The sequence below is a fragment of the Salmo trutta genome, chromosome 9, assembly GCF_901001165.1.
Source record: "Salmo trutta chromosome 9, fSalTru1.1, whole genome shotgun sequence".
NCBI lineage: Eukaryota > Metazoa > Chordata > Actinopteri > Salmoniformes > Salmonidae > Salmo > Salmo trutta.
In genome coordinates, this window is record NC_042965.1 from 11,762,496 (window position 1) to 11,769,901 (window position 7,406).

The window sequence follows — 7,406 nt, forward strand, 5'->3', positions numbered from 1 at the left end:
ACAAATAACTTTCTTGTGAAACTCGTCAGTCTATTCTTGTTCAGAGAAATAAAGGCTATTCCATGCGAGAAATTGCCAAGAAACTGAAGATCTCGTACAACACTGTGTACTACTCCCTTCACAGAACAGCGCAAACTGGCTCTAACCAGAATAGAAAGAGGATTGGGAGGCCCCGGTGCACAACTGAGCGAGAGGACAAGTACAGTAGAGTGTCTAGTTTGAAAAACAGACGCCTCACAAGTCCTCAACTAGCAGCTTCATTAAATAGTACCCGCAAATCACCAGTCTCAACGTCAACAGTGAAGAGGCGACTCCGGGATGCTAGCCTTCTCGGCAGAGTTGAAAAGAAAAAGCCATATCTCAGACTGGCTAATAGAAAGAAAAGATTAAGATGGGCAAAATAACTGGACAGAGGAAGATTGGAAAAAAAGTGTTATGGACAGACGAATCTAAGTTTGAGGTGTTCGGATCACAAAGAAGAACATTTGTGAGACGCAGAAACAATGAAAAGATGCTGGAGGAGTGCCTGATGCCATCTGTCAAGCATGGTGGAGGCAATATGATGGTCTGGGGGGGCTTTGGTGGTGGTAAAGTGGGAGATTTATACAAGGTAAAAGGGATATTGAAGAAGGAAGGCTATCACTCTATTTTGCAACACCATGCCATACCCTGTGGAAGGCACTTAATTGGAGCCCATTTCCTCCTACAACAGGACAATGACCCAAAGCACAGCTCCAAACTATGCAATAACTATTTAGGGAAGAAGCAGTCAGCTGGTATTCTGTCTATAATGGAGTGGCCAGCACAGTCACCGGATCTCAACCCTTTTGAGCTGTTGTGGGAGCAGCTTGACCATATGGTACGTACAGTGAGGGGAAAAGGTATTTGATCCCCTGCTGATTTTGTACGTTTGCCCACTGACAAATAAATGATCAGTCTATAATTTTAATGGTAGGTTTATTTGAACAGTGAGCAACAGAATAACAACAAAAAAATCCAAAAAAACGCATATAAAATGATTTGCATTTTAATGAGGGAAATAAGTATTTGACCCCGCTGCAAAACATGACTTAGTACTTGGTGGCAAAACCCTTGTTGGCAATCACAGAGGTCAGACGTTTCTTGTAGTTGGCCACCAGGTTTGCACACATCTCAGGAGGGATTTTGTCCCACTCCTCTTTGCAGATCTTCTCCAAGTCATTAAGGTTTAGAGGCTGATTTTTGGCAACTCGAACCTTCAGCTCCCTCCACAGATTTTCTATGGGATTAAGGTCTGGAGACTGGCTAGGCCACTCCAGAACCTTAATGTGCTTCTTCTTCAGCCACTCCTTTGTTGCCTTGGCCGTGTGTTTTGGGTCATTGTTATGCTGGAATACCTATCCACGACCCATTTTCAATGCCCTGGCTGAGGGAAGGAGGTTCTCACCCAAGATTTGACGGTACATGGCCCCGTCCATCGTCCCTTTGATGCGGTGAAGTTGTCCTGTCCCCTTAGCAGAAAAACACCCCCAAAGCATAATGATTCCACCTCCATGTTTGACAATGGGGATGTTGTTCTTGGGGTCATAGGCAGCATTCCTCCTCCTCCAAACACGGCGAGTTGAGTTGATGCCAAAGAGCTCCATTTTGGTCTCATCAGACCACAACACTTTCATCCAGTTGTCCTCTGAATCATTCAGATGTTCATTGGTAAACTTCAGACGGGCATGTATATGTGCTTTCTTGAGCAGGGGGAACCTTGCGGGCGCTGCAGGATTTCAGTCCTTCACGGCGTAGTGTGTTACCAATTGTTTTCTTTGTGAGTATTGTCCCAGCTGCCTTGAGATCATTGACAAGATCCTCCCGTGTAGTTCTGGGCTGATTCCTCACCGTTCTCATGATCATTGCAACTCCACGAGGTGAGATCTTGCATGGAGCCCCAGGCCCGAGGGAGATTGACAGTTCTTTTGTGTTTCTTCCATTTGCGAATAATCGCACCAACTGTTGTCACCTTCTCACCAAGCTGCTTGGCGATGGTCTTGTAGCCCATTCCAGCCTTGTGTAGGTCTACAATCTTGTCCCTGACATCCTTGGAGAGCTCTTTGGTCTTGGCCATGGTGGAGAGTTTGGAATCTGATTGATTGATTGCTTCTGTGGACAGGTGTCTTTTATACAGGTAACAAGCTGAGATTAGGAGCACTCCCTTTAAGAGTGTGCTCCTAATCTCAGCTCGTTACCTGTATAAAAGACCAGAAATCTTTCTGATTGAGAGGGGGTCAAATACTTATTTCCCTCATTAAAATGCAAATCAATTTATAACATTTTTGACATGCGTTTTCCTGGATTTCTTTGTTGTTATTCTGTCTCTCACTGTTGAAATAAACCTACCATTAAAATTATAGACTGATAATTTCTTTGTCAGTGGGCAAATGTACAAAATCAGCAGGGGATCAAATAGTTTTTTCCCTCACTGTAAGAAGTGCCCATCAAGCCAATTCAACTTGTGGGAGGTGCTTCAGGAAGCATGGGGTTAAATCTCTTCAGATTACCTCAACAAACTGACAACTAGAATGCCAAAGGTCTGCAAGGCTGTAATTGCTGCAAATTGGGGATTCTTTGACGAAAGCAGAGTTTAAAGGACACAATTATTGTTTCAATTAAAAATCATTATTTATAACCTCGTCAACGTCTTGACTATATTTCCTATTCATTTTGCAACTAATTTCATGTATGTTTTCATGGAAAACAAGGACATTTCTAAGTGACCCCAAACTTTTGAACAGTAGTGTAGGCTCAACAAGGATCTACTGAGGAGGTTCTGTAGTGCTGCTGGATTGGCTGGGACAACCCAGACATTGAGTTCAGGGATATTCCTCTGTGTTACCCAGAGACCCACTGTCTGCGGCTGCTTGTCATGGTCATACAATGTATGACCATGACACCCCTTCAAATTAGTTGATTTGATTATTTCAGCCTTACCCATTTCTGAAAGGTGTATAATATTGAGCACACAGTGATGCAATCTTCATAGACAAACATTGGCAGTAGAATTGCCTTACTGAAGAGCTCAGCGACTTTCAACATGGCGCCATCATGGGATGCCACCTTTCCAACAAATCTGTCCCTGTCAACTGCCCTGGTATATCTGTCCCTGACAACTGTAAGTGCTGTTATTGTGGAAATGTCTAGGAGCAACAGCGGCTCAGCCCCAAAGTGGTAGGCCACACAAGCTCACAGAATGGGACCGCCGAGTGCTGAAGCGAGTAGCACGTAAACATCGCCTGTTCTCGGTTGCAACACTCACTACTGAGTTCCAAACTGCCTCTGGAAGCAACATCAGCACAAGAACAGTTCATTGGGAGCTTCATGAAATGGGTTTCCATGGCCGAGCAGCCCCACACAAGCCTAAGATCACCATGCACAATGCCAAGCGTCAGCTGGAGTGGTGTAAAGGTCGCCGTTATTGGACCCTGGAGAAGTAAAAACACATTATCTGGAGTGATGAATCACGCTTCACCATCTGGCAGTCCAACGGACTAATCTGGGTTTGGCGGATACCAGGAGAACGCTACCTGCCCGAATGCATAGTGCCAACTGTAAAGTTTGTTGGAGGATTAATAATGGTCTCTGGGTGTTATTCATGGTTCAGGCTAGGCCCTTAGTTTCAGTGAAGGGAAATCTTAACGCTACAGCATACAATGACATTCTAGACGATGCTGTGCTTCCAACTTTGTGGCAACAGTTTAGGGAAGGCCTTTCCAGTTTCAACATGAACATGCCCCTATGCAGAAAGCGAGGTCCATACAGAAATGATTTGTCGAGATCAGTATGGAAGAATTTGACCGGCCTGCACAGAGCCCTGACCTCAACCCCATCAAACACCTTTGGGATTAATTGGAATGCCGACTGCGAGCCAAGCCTAATCGCCCAACATGGACACATCAGAGCCAGATGAAGTGAAGACAGTAGATATCAATGTTCCCTGGACTACAGGGCTGAAGTTATTGTGGGCTTTCCCTACTACTCTCCACATTTTCTCCTCCTAACTTCCTCCCAAACTCTCTGGCTACAGATATCCCCATCTCTGTCACCGCCCAGTTCAAGAAGCCGTTGTTAGTACCAAGAATAGTGACCATTTCGTTTTGGGAGAGTGCACGAGTGCAATCCTCTCCAGTGTGTCAGCTTCCAAATGGAGCAGTACGGGAGGAAGACACCTCACGTCATGGGACGAATCTGCGGGACTACAGTAGAGAAAGTGAATTAAAATGATCAGTTATGACTTTGTATAAATATCATGTAGATGAAAGTCGTAATAATAAGGATATGAATTTGTATGAATCTCATTTTTGCCAATATGTGGCATCATAGTCAGTGTGGCATAGGCTTTATGGTCCAGCAGGTGTTTTACACAAATGCATCTTCGATCCAGAGTACCCCAATACTGCTACCCTGCAGAATAAATATTTGCATCAAACAATAACTGAGGTGTAAACGCATTTTCTGTGTCCTCCTCTACAACTCCAATGCTGCTATGTTCACAGAAGTGGCGTAGGCTACAGGGAATGGAGACTTTTGAATATTTGATATCCTTGTTCATTGCCTTTATGTATGTGAAAGTATTTCCTCTTGTATTATTCATTGTAAAACATTTGGTTATAGGGGACGAAGAGAAGGAATTTTCATGCTTCCCTGCACTAGTGCGATGTTTCTTAGAGGGGGAGACTGTTCCTAACATGTTCTTCCTGAGGTGTGGACAGGGTAGATATGTAGAGGAACATCAACACTATTGTATCATGGAAATGCTTTGTAGAGATCCAATAATTAAACTATACTAATGTTTAATGTCAGTGTCTCTACTCAGGCATCTTTTCTGAGTGGAGATTAGATTCTGGATTGTATGTAAATGTTCAATACATTTAAATACAATTAATTGCAGTTTCATTTAATGTGGTAAAGAAATCATCTTTATTGTGAGTGGATTAGGTGGCGTAAAACCATTATATTGTCTGCACGCCCATAGAGATGTAATTCTACTGTTGTAGAGTTGGAAATACCATCTTTAAATGATGTGATCAGAAGCTCAGATCTCTTCCGCCTTACTGTATGTGGTAGTCGTGTGAGTGTAATCAGTGGAGCATCCCATGACTGCCTATCCTTGCACAGAGAGTATATGTATTTTCTGAGTGCATGAGATGAGGCAAGGAGGGGGTGGTTGTGAAGAAAGGCATCTCTGTTTGTAGACCTTCATATCACTAGAAAACTGAACCGCGCCTGACAATATTTACAGTCTGACTGCCCACTGATCAAATCCTGACAATATGTCCTATATGTGATGTGACGTGATTTACATTAACCCCCTGACATCTTGAAGAAGAAGCTTGAAGGAGGTTTACTGCTCAATGGAGGACTGCACAACTTTTGGTAAAAGAAAATTATAATCACTTTGCCTGCAGCTCTTGTACATTCTGGAAACATTGCTCAGTGATTGTTGTTGAATGGGATTGAGGAAAATCATACTGTACCTATAGCTTGATTGTAGGTAACATAATGGCATGTTTGGTCTTACTACAGCTTATTAGGCTGTGTAGCAAAGCTTTGAATGAATCATACTTGTGTTTTTTTGTTGCGATGAAAATACACCTAATTCCCCACTCAGTGACCACAAAGCAGCATTTGCACTTCATGTATCATCATGCAGAGACAGATGGCTGGATTCTGGAACTATTCAAGGATATATGAACATGACTATCCACTATTTTAATAAAAGTAAGTCCAAAAATGAAAATGTATTTAAATTCCATGATTGTGAAACCAAGCAAATTAGCTTTGATTTCGTTATACACAATCAGACTTTGTGCAACTGTTTCTGACTTGAAATGCAAGCCAAAAAGCACACTGATGCTTTACCAAATGGGTGTTCACTGGGAAATTATTGGGACCCCATTTTCCTTCCACATTTGTCTTCACAGTCAGATGTACCATGCCGGTGTGAAAGTACACTGAACACAAATATAAACGCAACATGTAAAGTGTTGGTCCCATGTTTCATGAGCTGAAATAAAAGATCCCAGAAATGTTCCATATGCACAAAAATCTTATTTCTCTCAAAATGTTGTGCACAAATGTGTTTACATCCCTTTTAGTGAGCATTTCTCATTTACCAAGATCATCCATCCACCTGACAGGTGTGGCATATCAAGAAGCTGATTAAACAGCATATATCATTACAAAGGTGCAACTTGTGATGGGGACAGTAAAAGGCACTCTAAAATGTGCAGTTTTGACACACAACACAATGCCACACAGATGGCTCAAGTTTTGAGGGAGCTGCAATTGTCATGCTAACTGCAGGAATGTCCACCAGAGCTGTTGCCAGATAATTTAATGTTAATTTCTCTAAATTAAGCAGCCTCCAATGTCTTTTTAGAGAATTTGTCAGTACCTCCAACTAGCCTCACAACTGCAGACCACATGTATGGTGTCATGTGGGGGAGCAGTTTGCTGATGTCAATGTTATGAACAGAGTGCCCTATGGTGACGGTGGGGTTATGGTAAGGGAAGGCATAAACTACGGACAACGATCACGATTGCATTTTATCGATGGCAATTTGAAGCACAAAAATACCTTGACCAGATCCTGAGGCCCATTCTGAGGCGGATTTTTTAAAGGTGTCTGTGACCAACAGTTGCGTATATCTATTCACAGTCATGTGAAAACCATAGATTAGGCACTAATACATTTATTTCAGTTGACTGATTTCCTCATTCGAACTGTAACTCAGTATAATCAATGACATTGTTCCATGTTAAGTTTATATTTTTTGTTCAGTATAGATTTATTTTCTTACAGGTATGGGACACAAGTGGCACACGCAGTTTTTTTTATACTACAAAAATGACATGGTAGCCTGCTTTTCACTGAAAATTGTAATTTAACAATCATCTAGTTGGTATTTGGAGCGCACGCTTCCCAAATTGCGCGACCTTCCGACTTTAGGTTATGCCATTTAAATCATTTTTTTTTTAAAGCTAATAATCATCTGTGGCCAAATCATGGTTGCTGGTGTAGTATCCTATTTTTTATGATTTGTATTTATTTATGTATAGACAGGAGTAAGCAAATTAGACTATATACTTTTGGCAATTCATTTTATTTAGCTTCCCCTAGCCGTATGGACACGGCGCCTATGCCTTTTGATGTGGCATAAACAACCAGTCATGATGTTTTCATCTGATTGTCAAACGATCGTGTAGACAAACCCCATCAGTGCACTGTCCACCCGCAATTTGATGAATAGAATGGGGCATCAGTTACAAAACACCTTCGTTTAGTAAAATAGCGTTCTGCGATTGTCCTTAGGGCTACACTTGTAGCCTTAATTGATGCAGCCACTGTTGTTAACGCGCGCCTCGGTCTCGGCCACTCA